Source organism: Nylanderia fulva, unplaced genomic scaffold, assembly GCF_048542155.1.
Source record: "Nylanderia fulva isolate GAGA-0341 unplaced genomic scaffold, ASM4854215v1 Scaffold304, whole genome shotgun sequence".
Taxonomy (NCBI): Eukaryota; Metazoa; Arthropoda; class Insecta; order Hymenoptera; family Formicidae; genus Nylanderia; species Nylanderia fulva.
In genome coordinates, this window is record NW_028190373.1 from 1 (window position 1) to 17,746 (window position 17,746).

Sequence of the window (17,746 nt, forward strand, 5' to 3'; positions counted from 1 at the left end):
ATACTACAGTGGTATATATCAACACAAAATATTTTTTAATTATGTGAAATACTAATAATATATGACTGATGAATATTAGATGACGCGGCGAATGAAAACGTGGTCGTAGAGGAGCGAGAACAGAAGGAGGAAATCGACGAGAAAATAAACTCGATTTCGGAAGATGAAGAGAAACTGGAAGAGGAAGTGAACGAGGAGGAGTAAGTGGAGGAGGAGGAGGAGGAAGAGGAAGATGAAGAGTTGGAAGAAGAAAAAATACAGCAAACGGAAGATGAAGAAGAAGAAGAGCCGGAAGATCGAGAAGAACAAACGGGAGATGAAGAAGAAGAAGAAGTGGGAGATGAAAATAACGCCACGTTTTCTGAAGAAGAAGAAGAAGAAGATAGCGGGGCGATGACTGAGGAAGGTAATAATTGCATATTTTATACTTAATCTTTTCCTACGTATAAATTTTTTGTTTATTTTAATTAAAATAAAATTTTATTAGGAATTTCTTTCTCTCCTAACATCGCGCCCGAAATTTCATATTCACCGGAGTATTAACCCACGCAGGGTGATACAAATGCCTCGGTAAAAGAATATTAAAACGTAAGTGAACTTAACATAATTATTAATAACAAAAATTTTACATTATTAATAAAAATTCAAACGTAAGAAAATAATATCTTATTAAATATTGTATTTTATTTTGTTAATATAATTTTTTATTTCTCACAGTACAGAGTGGCGGGGGAAGGAACGTCGAAATACACCAAGAAGATTCTCAAACCCGCTCCGGTGAGGAATCCGACGATGTCAAAAAGCGACATTTAGCGGCTGCTGGCGGGCAAGAGGAAGAAGAAGAAGAAGAAGCGGTGGAAGAAATAGCGAATCAAGAGCCTAATGGTAATTTAAGATATTTAATAATGTTAGCGGAAAACGTGCGTTGGTTTAGAACTTTTGGTGTAGAAGGACGAAAAATTAGTTTTCGTATTCGGCCGATATCCGAAGGAGCAAACGCGTATGAGTGGTTAGAAAATGCGTTTCGCGAACTTCACGAGTACGCGTTGCATTCGTGCGAGGGATTACGTCGGTATGTCTTTTGATTCCGCAAGTTTAACACGCGGCCCCGTAGGTATATCGTTCCGACCTTCGCGAGATTTGACTTACAAAAATATTTGAGAACTCGTAAGCTCGTTAGCGCAAAGCTGCGGAAGACACGATATAGCAAAAGAATTTAACATTTGGATTTTTAAAGTCACCCCTCCCATTGGTCGCGGACGTAACGAGCTTACGCTCAATGTTATTGCAAAACGCTCGATTTTAACAATTTCCAATACCGATAATTTATGTCTTTCTTGCGCGCTTGTATCGGCTCTAATTTTTAACGAGCATGGAAATTTACGCACGGGAGAGTACCTTCTTTTGAACATGGCCTGACCTTTTCATTTCTATGATTTTTTAGGATATCACTTACTTTTTAAAGTACAGATATATAGAGCAGCTTTCTAGTAATTCAAGTATCACAAATATATGTATTTTCGATTCTTATCACATAACATTGTATAAGTAACAATTTATGCAATACAGTTCAAAATAATTGAAATATATGGTATATATGTACATATATAAAATATATAATTATTTTATAGTATACATATATATTTTATTTAATCATATATGTAAATGTTTGTATAATTGTAATAACTTTTAACGATACATTGTACATTTATTTCAATTGCAACAGAATGAATTTATATTCTTGTATGAATATTGAAAATAAAGAATGGGCCCCTCCATCGCCCATTCTCGTGAGAACGCAACCATATTTTTCTTCGTCTCTCCGATTTTAACACGACATACATATTTCTGTCTGATAATTTTTTTCTGGATGATACTTTTTGAAATGTCATGAAGCCTAGGTCAAATTAGAAACTTATTGCACTCGTTTTAATGCAGCGCTTACAGCAGCTTTTATAAAGCGCCAGAGCAGCCGATATTTTATTTTGGCGCTTGCGGCAACTTTTATACAGCGCTAGAACAGTTGATGTTTTAATGTAGCGTTTACGGCAGCCTTTATACAGCGCCATTATTTAATCTGTTCTAAGAACAATATGTATGCCCCTTGTGCTCCTTTGGGCCATTTTTTCTTGAACACTTCCATATCATTAGAGTAAAACCATTCCGATTTTGTGTCAGCTCTCAACATACACGTGTAGTGACCACGATTCATTTCTTCGCCTTCGTGAAATATAGCGCTTATTAGCTTGTACTTTTTTTTATTAATCGTGATATTACTTGTCGGCACGGCGGTAATCCGATTGTTGATAATTTTTTTAGAAGCACCATTTACAAAAGTATATAAATTGAGCTGTATTACTACGACGGATAAAGTTGATTCGATTACGGTTTTCTTTTTCAACACGGTGCCCTTACATTCGTTACAATTGCCGTTTATCGTTTCCCATTTAGAAAATTCTACATTAATCAAACTTTGTAGAGTGACACCTTTTTTCCTTTTTAATGTCGAATGTATAGGTAATATTAACAAACTACTGCTTTCCAGCTTAGTTACATTGTAATTACATTTGATATTCGAGCAACATGTTACGTGCTTTAATTCGAGTTTTAATACATCATTGATGTCGGAATACGTCGATATTAGAGCCGTAAAAAATTCCGAAACATCTTGTTGTGTTCGTTCTTCGAAGCGTTTTCCGACAGATCTTCTAACCGCTTAAATGTTGCAATATTTACGTTCACCATACGCGCAGATAGCATCAATCAATGCATTCGATGCTTTATTTTTCAGTATTTGTTGCCTAATACGTACGCAATGAAACGCACATTGTAATATTACATTAGCGTAACACGAAACAGCATCGTTATTGCAAAGGCCATATATTTTCCACGTAACTATACTTTCTGGTTCCTCACAATCATAATTCTGCATATCATCAATGATATTAGAGATATCCCATCGACGATCGTACATTTTCACAACCTTTTTCTCGGACAGATTGATTTGTGGCAGTTCAGATTTGAATATAGATCTCAGTCAATTATATTCTACAATGGCTCTCGAGTTTGCTTTAACTGATGCTGGATTGAAATTTATCAAATGTAGGCCTTCCAATTTACTTACTCGTGACAAACCTACGTAGGCTTGACCATCACTGAATACAGTCGTTCCTAAATCCATCATTGCATTGTTACATGTAATTCCTTCGATTATAAATAATTCGACATCCTTTAATTTGTCTCTCAAAGTTTTCAAGACCATGTCTGACAATTGCGTATATTTTGGTGTAGATTCATGACTAACCGGTAGTTGAAACATTCTATGGATTGTCAAGCCATCGATATTGAATGCTGCGATACCCGTGAGAGCAGATATGGCAGTCGTTTTTTCCAAATTTATTCTGATCCAATGTTTAATCGTTTCAATTAGAAAACTTTTCCCTGTACCACTCTCGCCACTTACGTACAGTCGCAGAATCTGATTCTTATCTTGTAAAACTTGGCATACTCCATCAAAGACTCTTTTCTGGTCTTTGTTCAATTGCGACATCATTTGCGATAAATCAATCGGGTCGTCAATCTTACCAAAATCTTCCAGATCTTTCATCGCGTCGTCAGCTTCTATCGGATTACAATCCAGTTCATCGTCATCGGATTTGTCTCTATCTGCTGTTTTCAGATCATTTTCGCGCTTCTCGATTAATTCAGCAACGTTCTCAAAAGCTTTCTGTATTTCTTCGAGCCTTTCGTGATATTTCATTGCCTTCGTTAAAACAGACTCTGAATTCTAACAGCATCCGGGTAAGTCTCGAATGTACCTTTGAGTTCACTCAAATCTCTCCATGGTTTGAACAGAAGAAGCAGCGAGTAAAGTATTTTCGGGCTCAGTTTTTATATAAATCGATAATGTGTTAATTAAATAACCCTTTTTCGTTTTTTTAAATAAACCCGATGCCAGTTTGTAACACTTGACTTCGTCATTAGTTTGACATCTGTTTCGTAATTTCCCAGATTCTGCAAAATCGTACAATTCAATGATTCTAATTCCTGAGGTCTATTTGGATAGTATCATTGATGAGTGACGACAATAAATATTCTAGAATGTTCATCGAGAGCTTAAATTCATTAAATGTTTTAACTTTCTATTCTCACCTCATTAACATCGATCCATTTGACCATGGTATCATTATCCGTACCGTACAAGGGATTCCCTAATAGTGTATCCGCCAGCTTCTAAAGCACCGCATTCTCTGTTATTTAATGAAGCGATTGCAAAATTCCACAGTTTCGATGCCAAGGACTTATTCGAATCTATCACTTCAAAGTCTGTATTGCATTTTCCGACTTTGTCGTGTATTTTGTTAAATATGAGTTTAAAAACCTGATTTTTCTCTAATAATTGTATGTCCATATTTCCTTCCCAGGCTAATTTGATAGACGGATTATAATCATTTATAAACGTTCCGACTCCTTGCGAGGAAGATCGTACAATCTGCTCTTACTGCGTAAAATTTTTTCTAACCGACAATCAAAGTGATAACGTCTCTTAAACGAAATTCTCAGTAACTGACCGCGGAAAATCGAAACCGACACTATTCGTATATATTAGTTTCCGTTTTTTTCGTACGCATGCAATACGAGTTATGTTTATGAGTCTGATCACTTATTACCGTATCGTGACAACTGTTGGCGAACACATTTCATCTGGAATTTCACACCTTACGTATTTTCGAATAAACGTAGCAACTTCTTCATCCGGGGCGATTTTCCTATTACTGGAGCATCTTTTATCCAAATCATACAATGCATGTGCTGAATTACCCTCTACTTTGATATTCCATCGTCAGAAGTAATGAATAACCTTTCCTATTGGATTATCGACGAACAAATAAAATCAATCATGGCTTTGAATTTTAATGCACATGAATCTAGAAGTACTTACAGAATCGTATGTGACTAGTTCGCTGATGCTTAACTTCTCTTTATCGGGATTCATATCGTAAATATTCACCCAAATCGGACCATTTCCATTCACTAGGACTCAAAGTCAAAAACCACGTCGCTGGACCGGTAATGCAAAGTCATGCATTTTACATTATTGGACGGTTGTCGCCAAAATTGATCCGTATTTCTCAATTTGCGAAAATACTCATTAAATTCGATTCTAATTGGTAACCTTTCAATTCGTTCAAGTATCTACCAGCAGTGTATCTCTCCTCGTGGGTTAGTAACCATCATCGTATAATAGATACCACTTTTCAACTGTCGGTAGTTAGCATCATTGAGAAGGAAGAACAGATACTGCAGATTCAACCTGAATCTACTATGTTTCGACATCACATCGTGTTCTAATAAATAAATATTCCGGCAATGCAAAGTTTCTATCTTCTCGTTGTCCATTGACACCATCAGGATATAAATCAGGGAAACACATGACATCCAGATATTTATAACGATTATCCATTGGAAAATCTTCAATTTTCACCATTGATAAAGCTTCAATGCAGATTCGTTATCGATTCTTTTGCGTGTATTGGAGTATATGTATACTGATCGTTAATATCCGAATGTTCAGTGATTTGTGTGAGAAAATCCGTACGTTTTAAAACGGTTTAATCATTATTATTTTGTTTTGCTGTACATTGTACAAATTCAATGCTGGTAATTCCTCAACCACCTCATTATTTCGTCATTGTCGCTTTCCTCATCGACAATTCGATATTCTGTTTCCTGCAACTTATTCTTTAATAGATCATCAGATGACGCTGGAAGACGAATTTTTGAATAATGAGGATTATTTTCTTTCAACCATTGTAAAGCCTTATACATTTTATTAATATCTACCAAATTTTCCCAAACCACTTTAGATTTCTTGGGTATACCTCGAACGAGAATGTGCAACTCGTGATTCAAATTTATAGGATCTTCCGGAGGACATACCTTATCCAATGTTTCTTGTAAAGGCAGAGGCAAATGAATGTTCTACCTTTGCCTAAACAGAGTTTGATTATATAAGTTTCTTGATTTAAAATGTGCTATATTTAAATCATTTAATTATTTTTTTTGTCTAAGTACAATTAACAGCAAAAACTGCATATACGTAGGTATGTATTTGACCATACTGCCATTACTTGAAACAAATACATTATTCGATATTAACAAATTGGAACTCTGGAATTACGAGTAATTATTTTTCATTGTACAGACTAGGTTTAAATTTTTGAGGACCTTCTTTTAACATGGCTTGACCTTTTCATTTTTATGATTTTTTGGAAATAGAGTGAGAGAGGACGAATGAGGGTAAGAGAAGACGAGATAGGCGAAAGAGGGTGAAAGAGAACGAAAAAGGGTGAGAAAGGACGTACGAGGGTGAAAGAGGTGAGAGAGGGTGAGAGAGGACGAAAGAGGGTGAAAGAGGACGAAAGAGATCGAAAGAGGGTGAGAGAAAACGAAAGAGGGTGAAAGAGGACGAAAGAGGGTGAGAGAGGACGAAAGAGTGTGAAAGAGGTCGAAAGAAGATGAGAGAGGGCGAAAGAGGGCGAGAAAGAATGAAAGAGGGTGAGAGAGGACGAAAGAGAGTGAAAGAGGACGAAAGAGGGTGAAAGAGGACGAAAGAGAGTGAGAGAGAATGAAAGAGGGTGAAAGAAGAACGGAAACAGGGTGAAAGAGGGTGAGAAAGAATGAAAGAGGGTGAGGAGAGGACGAAAGAGGGTGAGAGAGAATGAAAGAGGTGAAAGAGGACGAAAGAGGGTGAAAGAGGACGAAAGAGGACGAAAGAGGGTGAGGTAGGACGAAAGAGGGTGAAAGAGGACGAAGGGGGTGAGAGGGAATGAAAGAGGGTGAAAAAGGATGAGAGAGAATGAAAGAAAGTGAAAGAGACGAAAGAGGGTGAGAGAGGGCGAAAGAGGGTGAAAGAGGGTGAGAGAGGACAAAAGAAGGTGAAAAGGCGAAAGAGGGGTGGGAGTGGGGATGGGAGTGGGGTGGGGGTGGGGTGGGCGGTGGGGGTGGGGGCGGGATGTGCGGAGCGGAAAGGAGTGGGTGGAAGTTGAGGGAGGTGTGAGTGAAAGGTGGGAAGAGATTTATACGCGGACAGAGAGAAGAAGAGAAGACGATGTTTCTTAATTTTTCATGAAAAAACGTCACTTTTTGACCGCTTGTATCTCCGGAACGGCTTGACCGATTTTATTTCTTCTTGGCTCAAATTACTCGTGGCGATGCCGCCTTTCAGGTTATGTTACGTGCAATTCAAATTTTTTATATTTTAGTAGTTCTACACCCCCAAAAAATGGACTTTGATGGTGCAGGATAAGGAGGACTTGTAGTGTCTTTTAAGGTCTTTTAGGATTGAACATGGCCGGAGACACTACCGCGTCTCCTGATATAACGACGATACTTTTGGTCGAGGCGGTAATCCGCTATTCGATGGAAACGTATTTCTAACCACTCTGCAGCGGGAAATAAAAACTTGTCTGAATCTATTATACCGTTCAAATAATAAACATTTCGATGTAATTTTAAATTTAAATGCAGCAGCAGGCGGGCGGGGATATTGTATCCCGGTAATTTAAGTTACCGCTCCGATGTGAGAGAGCATCGATGCTCTAATAAATGTCCGCGATGTAACGGAGAGCCGCCGTGCGAGCAATCATTCGCGGATCGTACTAGGTGCGATAATTGTAGACGTGAATTTTTCAATCATGCCTGCTTGGAGCGTCATCGCGCGGTAAAATCATACGATGGTAAATCACGTCGGAGTGTTTGTGAAATTATGCGATTTTGCAAAGATTGCGGACGTTTGATTCAAAGAAATAAACAACACAAATGCGACACGGCTTATTGCGTTACGTGTCGTTCTCTTCAACCTTTGAATCACCTTTGTTACATGCTTCCCCTTCGTCGGCATAGCGATAATCGTCCCGATCCGCGCACTTCCGAACACGCGGATGGAAATAGCGAGCAACAACAGCATCAGCGGAGAAACGACGACAACGATGACGCCGAAGGTTCGATTAATCAGACTCGCGAACGCGTAGAAAGCCGGGTCGCATTCGTGTTTTATGACTTTGAGACAAGGCAAAACAAAACGCTCCAAGGTAGCACAAATGTAAAAATTCACGTACCTACGCTCTGCGTCGCTCAACAAATTTGCGAAGAGTGTGCAGGAATAAATGAAATGTCGGTGCGATGTCGTTGGTGCGCGAATTTATATTTTGTCGCAACCCCGTGCAGGAATTTGTAGATTTTGTAACGCGGCCGACGAAATATTTTAAACAAATAATTTGCATCGCGCATAACGCGAAGTCATTCGACGCGCAATTTATTTTGAAATATATCGTGGAAAACCATGTCTAAGAGCTTCGAGTCATTTTAAACGGTACGAAAATAATTGTATTAACGCTAGGTCATACGAAATTTATCGATAGTATCAATTACATGTCGATGCGTTTATCCAAATTACCCAAAGCTTTCGGACTGGCAGAAGGTACGAATAAAGGCATTTTTCCACATTTATTCAATACTATTGATAATCAGTCTTATGTCGATGCGTTACCCGATGTTCAATATTATTCACCCGATTTTATGCAGATGAAAGAACGTAAAAAATTTCTTGCGTGGCTCTCCAAGATGACGCGCGCGAACTATGTGTTTGATTTTCAACAAGGTGAAATATTGCTTTATTGTCGTAACAATGTAGATATCCTTAGACGAGCGTGTATGACTTTTAGAAAAATATTCTTAGAGCGCGAAAACGTGTGTCCATTCGAGGAATGCACAACCATTGCCTCAAGGTGTATGCGAGTATTTAGAAAAAACTTTTACGCGAAAGAGAGATCGGTATTATTCCAACGGGGGGATACAGACATGCGAATATTCACTCGCGTCAAGCCCTGCAATGGTTGATATGTAAAGAGCGGGAGCTCGGTCATCATATTATCCATGGCAGTCGCGCTCGAGAATATCAATTACGCGATGGTACGCTAGTCGATGGATACTACGAGTTGGTAGAAAATAACGTTACGCAATATTACGCATTAGTTTCACGGTTGTTTCTGGCATGGTTGTCCAAGATGTTTTTGGGTAAATCGCGATAGACTGCTTTTGACGGATCGTACTAATATGTGTGATTCACGTTACGAGCACACCGTTGCAACGACATTTCGCTTTCGAAAGCGCGGATATAGAGTGATTGAGAAATGGGAATGCGACTTTGATCGCGAGATAAATGAAAATGTCGAAATGCGTGAATATCTACATCGACATCAAATGATAGACACCAAACCGCTCGATCCCCGAGACTCATTTTACGGCGGACGCACAGGAAATATCGTAACGCAATACGAGATCACGGGTACGGAAAAGATACGTTACGTGGATGTATGTTCTCTGTATCCGTTTGTATTGAAGACCGGTGGTTTTCCGATTGGTCACCCGACAATATACGTAGGTGAGGAATGCGAGGAGTTAATCGGATTATCACCGGGATATAATTTCGATTCAGTCGGGGGGGTTGTGCGATGTAAAATACATCCTCCCCGCGATCTCTTTCATCCTGTATTACCCTATCGCGTGCGGGGTAAATTATTATTTGCGTTATGTCGTAGTTGCTGCGAAACATTTTCTCAGATTGCGTGTACTCACGAAGCTCACGAACGCGAATTCGAAGGTACATGGATATCGTGCGAATTACGAAAAGCAATCGAGAAAGGATATTTTGTGACAAGGGTTAGTGAGATTTGGCAATATAACATTACTCGTTACAAACTCGGTACGCGACAAGGGGGTCTATTTACGGAATACATCAATACATTTCTACAATTAAAGCAAGAAGCTAGCGGATGGCCAAGCGACTGTGTCGATAACGTTGCTAAAGAGCGTTACATCCGCGAGTATGAGGAAGTAGAAGGAATCGTTCTGGAAAAAGATAACATTGCACTCAATACCGGTTTACGCTCGGTGGCTAAATTATGTTTGAATTCTTTTTGGGGTAAATTTGGTCAACGTGCAAACTTACCGAATACCGTGATTGTCAAAACACAAGAACGATTAATGAGTTTGCTCACTAGCCTTCAACATGAAATAACCGATATATTGCCTGTAAACGATGAGGTGATATATGTTTCGTTTCGACTACGAGAAGAGGCGATCGTACCTTCGCTTCTTACTAATGTTATAATAGCGGCTTACACGACGGCTCAAGCGCGATTAAAAATGTATGATTATTTAGAAAAATTAGACAAGCGCGTTTTATATTACGACACGGATTCCTGTATTTATGTAAGTCGCGGAGATCCGCAGGAATACGAACCGCATACGGGTAATTTTTTAGGCGACATGGCGGATAAACTCGCTAGCTACGGACAAGTTAGTTACATTGAGTCGTTCGTATCCGGTGGTCCGAAATTTTACGCATATGTGGTCCGTACACCCGAAAGACTCACACGCGAAGTTTGCAAAGTAAAGGGTATAACCTTGAATTTTGAAAACTCACGTTTAGTTAATTTTAATAGTATTAGAGAATTATTGCTGCGTAAAAAAAGAGAAGAAGAAGAAGAAGAGGAACGGGAAGAGGGAGCGCGCGGAGAGCAAGTTGAAGAGGCGATTCCTGGGACATCGATAAATCTTCGTTTTAAAGCCATTCGGCGAACCGCATTTCACGATATAATAACGCGTGACAAAACAAAAATATACAAGCCTGTGTTATTCAAACGAAGATTTATCAAAAATCGATATTCTCTTCCATACAGTTATTTACCAGAACAATGACATCGCTCTCTTCTTCACACTTTTCTATCTTTGCGGAGATACGCGTGGGTTTTCCGCCACTTGCATAAAAATGCAAATATTATGTAAAAGTGTAAATATTGTAGAAGTAAAATGTATTTCATAAAATATTATAAAATATTATACTTTATATTATATTTTATAAATCGTAGTTTTAATTATAAAATACCCGTAGTTTTAATTTTATTTTTATAATAGGAAGGACAAGGAATAATTTAACTAAAGTTAGAAGATGTAGATATTAGTAATAAGAAAAAAATACTCTGTAAATATAAATACAAAAATTTATATTTTTAATAAAAAATATTGTTCAGTAATAAAATTTATATATTTTAATAAAAAATATTGTTTCCCTACCCTAGTTTTAATAATAATAATTAACCTTTTAAGCAAAATCATTTTTATTTAGTGAAATATTAAATTTTTAACAAAATTTTTAATAAAAACGTAGATATTTGAGAATCGCCAGACAGAATTTAAAAAAGGTAAGAATCTTCTTTCGACCGTACTGGCAAATATTCTTTATTCAATCACAACGTTTTGACTCTTCTTTGAGTCCTTATTAAGTGATCTAGATATACATAGACAGAGATTAATAAAATAAAAACAAAATTACTTCACTAACAATATTACAAAATGACAAAAAGAAGCGATACGTACTTGTAAAAATAAAAATAAAATTATAATGTTAAGATGTCAAGAACGAACATAATGTCGGTTTGACAACACGTCAAGACTCTTAGACGAGTTACTGGAGATTAAACAAAATTTTTAATATAAATTTTTTTTGTCTAAAAAACTTTAACATAAAAATATTTATAAGTATGCTGCCTTCTAAGCCGGGCATTAGAGCCAAGGAAACGAAACGAAACGAAAAATTAATTAAATTAAACGGAACTGTATCTCAATTTGAGATCCCAAAATTCCACATATAAATTAATTTCGAAACTTACATATAGAGAAATAAGCGAGAAAAATATAGGTCCGAAAAGTCGCTGAAGCGGGAATCGAACCCGCGTCTTTCACTTTCCGGGCGACTGCTCTTACCAACTAAGCTATTCAGACCCTTTCGATCCCATATTTTTCATTTGCCTTTTAAGTAGATGTTAGTAAATACCCGCCGTGATTAGCCCAGGCGTGAATAAACTCAGAAATTAATTTAATTAATTTTTCGTTTCGTTTCGTTTCCTTGGCTCTATTGCCCGGCTTAGAAGGCAGCATACTTATATTCTTTATATTGAGAGCCGATAAAAATATTTATTTCTGAGTTTATTCACGCCTGGGCTAATCACGGCGGTATTTACTAACATCTACTTAAAAGGCAAATAAAAAATATGGGATCGAAAGGGTCTGAATAGCTTAGTTGGTAAGAGCAGTCGCCCGGAAAGTGAAAGACGCGGGTTCGATTCCCGCTTCAGCGACTTTTCGGACCTATATTTTTCTCGCTTATTTCTCTATATGTAAGTTTCGAAATTAATTTATATGTGGAACTTTGGGATCTCAAATTGAGATACAGTTCCGTTTAATTTAATTAATTTTTCGTTTCGTTTCGTTTCCTTGGCTCTATTGCCCGGCTTAGAAAGCAGCATACTTATATTCTTTATATTGAGAGCCGATAAAAATATTTATTTCTGAATAAAAATGTAACGGCGTAGCCGTTACTAACGCCTCGCGGGCCGATCACCCGCCCGCCACTTGAGGCTATGGCGCCTAAGGCGCCCCTAAGCACAAAATCATAACTGATACACGGGTCACCCTACCCCAGGGGCGCCCCACTACAACCCCCAGAGGCGCCCCACTACGACGCCGGCGTTACCCCCACCACAGCCTCGAGGTAGAGTGGGGGAACCGCCGGCAGGGTATATAAGCCGGCTCGACGGATGAGCCGGCACCAGTCCTGTTCCGGACCTCCTAGCCAGGCAACGGGCTTCTCGTTGTTACGCCGGGTTTCTCGGTTTCTGGCCTCCTACCTTTAGTATCGGGCAACGGGTTTCTCGTTGTTACGCCGGGTTTCCCGGTTTCCGGTCTCTTCCTGCTATACACCGGGTGACGGGTTTCTCGTCATTACGCCGGGTTTCCCGGTTTCCGGTCTCTTCCTGCTATACACCGGGTGACGGGTTTCTCGTCATTACGCCGGGTTTCCCGGTTTCCGGTCTCTTCCTGTTACACGCCGGGCAACGGGTTTCTCGTTGTTACGCCGGGTTTCCCGGTTTCCGGTCTCTTCCTGCCACACGCCGGGCAACGGGTTTCTCGTTGTTACGCCGGGTTTCCCGGTTTCCGGTCTCTTCCTGCTACACGCCGGGCAACGGGTTTCTCGTTGTTACGCCGGGTTTCCCGGTTTCCGGTCTCTTCCTGCTACACGCCGGGCAACGGGTTTCTCGTTGTTACGCCGGGTTTCCCGGTTTCCGGTCTCTTCCTGCTACACGCCGGGCAACGGGTTTCTCGTTGTTACGCCGGGTTTCCCGGTTTCCGGTCTCTTCCTGCTATACACCGGGTGACGGGTTTCTCGTCATTACGCCGGGTTTCCCGGTTTCCGGTTTCTTCCTGCCATAGGCTATACGCCTCCGTACACCGTATCTCTAAGTTATACCGGGTAATTTGTAAATCTTTTCCGGACACCGCTACAGGCTATACGCCTCCTTATTTTGTTTATACCGAGTAGTCAATAAGTTTTCTCTATTTAGGGCTTTATGCCAACAAACATTTCGTTTATACCGAGTAGTCAATAAGTTTCTCTATTTAGGCTTTATGCCAACAATCATTTTGTTTACTTGTTTCTTTTTGAATAAACCAAAGTATTGTTAATAAGGAATAAGCGAGTCTGAATCTCCCCCTTCCTCCCGAATCCTGGAACCGGCGAGCCGATCCGCGGCGTCGGGAAAGGTGAACCGTTACAAAATATTTAATTTTTAAAAAATTCTTGTTACGTACGATTTTTATATATTCAAATATATTCGTGCCGAACTCACATACGTCCACTATCACAAGACATACACACCAACAAGAACATTTGATTAAAAGTTGATTGTGGGCAGCGCAAAGTAGCGCTCGTCAGCTGATCGGTAGCGGTGCGCTAACCAGGCGCTCATCAGCTAATCGGCGCTATTCGAAGTACGCTAGCACGAGCATGCGACCGCCGCGGGTTGGTCCCCGGAGCTTGAATAAGCTTTTTCCGCCGTACTCATTTCATACTATGAGTAATATTAAAATTTAAATACGCGGGCGCTCTTTACGCTAATTTTTTGTTTTTAAGAACGGCCCGGATTAGACTTTCTTCATTTACGAGATTGTACGTAAACGGTGAATATCGCGTTCATTTTGGGGAAATGGATGTGCGCTGGAAATATCCTTGGACGTCAATTGTCTACGGGCCTACGGGATGTGGAAAAACGATTTTCGTAAAAACATTTCTTCGTTATTTGTCCGACGTGTCCGATGCTCGATTCGGGAGCATTTTATTTTATTACGCCGAGTGGCAAGATGCCTATCAACGCCTGCAATGCGATGAAAATGAAAGAGAAGAGAAAAGTAGCGTAAGAAAAAAGAACGTATATGCAAATAACGTTCCGATAAACTCGAAGAAAAATATAATCGAATTTCACGAGGGTTTACCGCGCCCGGAAGATTATTCTTACGATCCACTCACCCCGAAATTAGTGATAATCGACGATCTTATGAGAGAGTCGTCATCGTGCGATGTTATCGTAGATCTGTTTTTTAAAGGAAGCCATCATAAGAATCTCAGTGTTATTCTCATTTCGTAAAATCTCTTCCATCAGGGACGCGGACAACGCGACATATCTCTCAATGCGAATTACATAGTAGTTTTCAAAAATCCACGCGATCGCGCGCAAATTCGGCATTTAGCGCGTCAAGTATATCCGGACGATTCTAAGTTTATGGAAGAAGCGTACTACGACGGTACCTTGAAGCTTCACGGGTATTTATTGCTCGATTTAAAACAATCGACTCCAAATGAATATCGATTTCGGACGTGTATCTTTCCCAACGATAAGTTGCATTACGCGTACATTCCACGTAGATCGATCAAAAGAGGCGGAGGCGTATAAAAGACTTGTATTCACACACAACTTGTCACTCGTGCAATTACACTGCGATGGTAAAAAAAGAAAAAAAATCGCAACCGGCATCATCGTCGTCGAAGAATTCATCCGACGGGGCGGTAAAAATCGCAAGACAAATCGCTCTATCGGCAAAAAAAACACGAGTCTTTTGAAAACTTTATGTTATCTGAAAAAAAATCAAAGAACAGCGTTTTACGCACCGTCGATAATAATCTCATAAAGTGTATTCAAGAGTGCGTTTTCAATACTTTTAAAGGTAACGTACCGTTTGCAAGTAGTAAAAAGAAACGCCTTGCTAGACATAAATCGATCCTACGGCGTATTGCTGCGAAAAAAGGTAATTTGAAAGTTAAGAGAAAATTATTAGTGCAGCGCGGCGAATTCTTACCCTATCTTGTTCCTATTCTCGAAGCGATATTATCCCGGATCATTGGAGATTAAAAAAGGGCGCTATTCTGTGTATATTTGTTGCGCCAAATGTGAAAAAGGTAAAATATTTACGATTCAATAATGGAAAGAGCAAAAAAAATGATTTTGATTTCGTTGGAAAATCTGGAAAGACTGCAGCGACATCCGGAAATTTCCTCTAACGCGCCGGCTGATAATTCATTGAATAAAATTACCAAGATATTGAATGTGGAAAATAATAATAATAATTCCGTACGGATCCCGGGAACTCCTTTGTCACGGCTTGGTGCAGAAATGTGGCGTATTCTGAATCTCACGCCTCAGGTCAGCGAGGACGAAAGATGGAAAATGTATAAGGAGGAACTTCAGCGTTATCTCCAGTTTGTTCGTGCTGCGAGAAAACGTTTACGCAAAGACGTGGACGCCAGCGGTGAACGCGATGGAGAGCAGAACGAAGACACGAAAGAGCAAGAGGATGATAACATCGATGATGACGATGAACTTATGGAAACGCAAACTTTAATTAGCAGCGACGGTAACATTAGTGCCACTAGTAGTAGTTTCGAGAAAAAACGCACTCAATCAGCGGAAATAATCCAAAAAATACTTAATAGTGTTCCGAAAAGTTATCGTAGTAAAGCACGCTTGCTAATGAAACATCTGCTCGATACTCCGTCATCTAAGATTGGCTGGAATAGACAAGGGCTTGTAACTATAGACGGCGACATTGTGGAGAGTTCGAATATCGCGGAACTTATAAACGATGCGGTACGCGAGAAAAAAACGGTAAAAGCAACCGGAAAAAAATCAGTTTGCTCGATTACTACGTGACATAGGTACGTCACCGCGTCTCATAGGAAATCAAAAGTTATTAAAAGTAGACACGCGATCTCGCTATATTATTTCCGCGTTACCTCGCGGATCCTTCACTCCGATCACACGTTCAAAATCGTACAGTCACAGGTTAGACGAAGCGAGTGAAACTGAAAGAGATACGCAATCTATATCCGCCGACGAGGAAGGTGATGACGACGGTGACGACAATAGAACATTAGCACATAGCGTAGTTTCTCCGTCAAAGAGAAGAAGAGGTTTACTTGATTGGATAAATCTCAATTGATGGAATTCAAAAAATTGTATTACGACCCTTCGCATTATGCAGGCTAATCTGCGGTGGACAATTTATCGCGAGCCGTTAAACCGAATTTTATGCGTAACAAAGTCGTCGAGTGGCTTAAATCGCAGAATGCATACACGCTGCATCGTCCGGTACGACGAAAATTTCCTTGTTTACATTATAACGTAACAAATATCGATGATTTATGGGAAGCCGATTTGATTGATCTTCGTAATCTCAAGAGCTATAATGACGGTTATTCTTATCTACTAACGGTTATCGATGTGCTTAGTAAATTTTTTTGAGTAGAACCTTTACGTGACAAAACAGCCATCTGCGTAATAAAGGCCTTTCAACAAATATTTTCGAGAAACAAGGGTCGACTACCTGTATACTTACAGACAGATAAAGGCAAAGAATTTATCGCCCTCTCTGTACAAAATTTCTTAAAAGAAAAAGACATCAGTTTTCGTGTAACGCGCAATCCCGATATTAAACCGTCTATAGTGGAACGATTTAATAAAACACTCAAGAAGCGGATGTGGCGTTATTTTACGCATAGAAATACACGTCTATACTTTGATGTTTTACAAGATATTGTTCACGCTTACAATCATACTCGTCATTCCACCATCAAAATGCAACTTGCTGTCGTTACGCAAGAAAATGCTCGTACTGCGTGTGAAAATATGAAACAACGATGGGATAACGATAAAGGAAAGAAAAAGAAGCGTGGGCGTGAACAAAAGACTAAATATCGCGTGGACGATCTCGTACGCGTCAGTAGAGCAAAAGTAACCTTCGAGAAAGGATACGAGGCGAAGTGGAGCGAGGAGATATTTCGAATTCATCGAGTTCTCGAATGGAGAAAACCCCGCGTATATGAATTAAGCGATTTATCGGGTGAAGTAATAGACAGAATTTTTTACAAACAAGAATTAGTACCGGTTATTAAAGACTTACGCGACGAGGAATTTATCGTCGATCGTGTGATAAAAAGCAGAGGACGCGGTAACAATAAACAATTATTAGTTAGCTGGCAAGATTATCCTTCTAAATTTAACTCCTGGATACCCGCTTCGAATTTAACTATTCTTCGAAATGAGGGCGAATCAATTTCTTCTGATTCTTCCAAGCAATAGCAGTATGCGCTATTTTCCCAACAATAAAACCTCGCCGTTTATTATGGAATTACCTCAATCGCTGCACTTACACGGTGAATGGGAAGTCGCGTTGAGCAAAATTTAATTCCCTAATACCTTTTTTCATATAAGGCGCGAAGAAAATATACTCAGTTTCGTCGATATCGACCCTCAAGTTAAAGAGAAAAATTAAAAAATCGAGGTGTTTCAAT

General features: G+C 39.5%; 1 long non-coding RNA gene across 1 annotated transcript; it reads left to right on the plus strand.

Annotated features, from left to right (window-relative positions):
* The first annotated feature begins 175 nt into the window (after positions 1-175).
* LOC146722506 (uncharacterized) lies at positions 176-786 on the plus strand. The gene is made up of 3 exons (XR_014925133.1): positions 176-406; positions 488-588; positions 718-786. It is a non-coding gene; the product is annotated as an uncharacterized LOC146722506 (long non-coding RNA).
* Positions 787-17,746: the final 16,960 nt, after the last annotated feature.